Consider the following 1066-nt stretch of genomic DNA (forward strand, 5'->3'; position numbering starts at 1 on the left):
GATTTAGCTCAGCGGCAAAAGCGCCTGCCTGGCAAGTGCAAGGTCATGAGTTCGGTTCCCGGTACCGGAGAAAAACCAAAACAAAACAAAAAAAAAAAAAGATGATGATGATGAGAATATCTACTAGGATTCCTATAAATCCTCTCTCTCTCTCTCTCTCTCTCTCTCTCTCTCTCTCTTTCTCTCTCTCTCTCTGTGTGTGTGTGTGTGTGTGTGTGTGTGTGTGTGTGTGTTTTGTTTTAGTTATAAAGGAAACAGCTCCTTTTTCTTTTCTGGAATAATTGTGAGAGAATGTGGTGTTTGGAATTGATAGAGCCAAGAAGACTCGAGAATTACAGAGAATTTGAGCTGATGCTCCATTATTGAGCTGATGAATTAGCGCTAGAACATTTCTAATTTTATCTTCTTGTCGTATGGGATAATCAGTATTCTTTTTTAGCCACAGTTTTTAACTGGTTCTTCTATTATATGTGTTAAAAACCTTTTGTGCCATTTATCTTCTATTATCTCTCCCGATCTACTTTAGTATTCTCTACTCTGCATTCTGTTAAGAGTGGCCCACCTGTGTGAATAATATCAGTGAACTGTCTACCTGCTGATTTCCTATGGCTTGACCAATAGAAAGAGCCTGAGAATGAGATAAAAGAGAAGGAAGACAGTAAGATTGGGTAGTTATTCCTTTGTAGGACTGCCTGGAGTAACTATATCTCTTAATTAAAAGTCAGCCCTCTTTCTCCAAATTATACCAGTCGTGATATTCTGCATTATTATTCCTAGATTTTCTACCTGTTTTATTAAGTCCTTCACATGACTTTAATTTGTACCTTTTTAATTTTAGGGTTTTGTTTTGTTTTGTTTTGTTTTGTTTTGTTTTGTTTTGTTTTTTGAGATAGGTCTTGCTGTGTAGTTCAGGCTGACCTTTAAATTGTGCTCCTCCTCATTCAGTCTCTGAAGTGCTGAGATTACAGGCTTGAGCCATCATGCCCAGATGTACCATTTGTTTTAATTGCTTGGACCCTGGCTATATATTATCCAAAATAAAACTAGCTTTCAGTATAATATTATA

At 36.8% G+C, this 1066-nt stretch overlaps 1 pseudogene; it reads right to left on the bottom strand.

Moving 5' to 3' along the window:
* Positions 1-1066, bottom strand: part of LOC102029809 — a 17604-nt pseudogene that overhangs the window by 5748 nt on the left and 10790 nt on the right.

This window comes from Chinchilla lanigera, unplaced genomic scaffold, assembly GCF_000276665.1.
Source record: "Chinchilla lanigera isolate Chin_1 unplaced genomic scaffold, ChiLan1.0 scaffold00048, whole genome shotgun sequence".
Classification (NCBI taxonomy): Eukaryota; Metazoa; Chordata; class Mammalia; order Rodentia; family Chinchillidae; genus Chinchilla; species Chinchilla lanigera.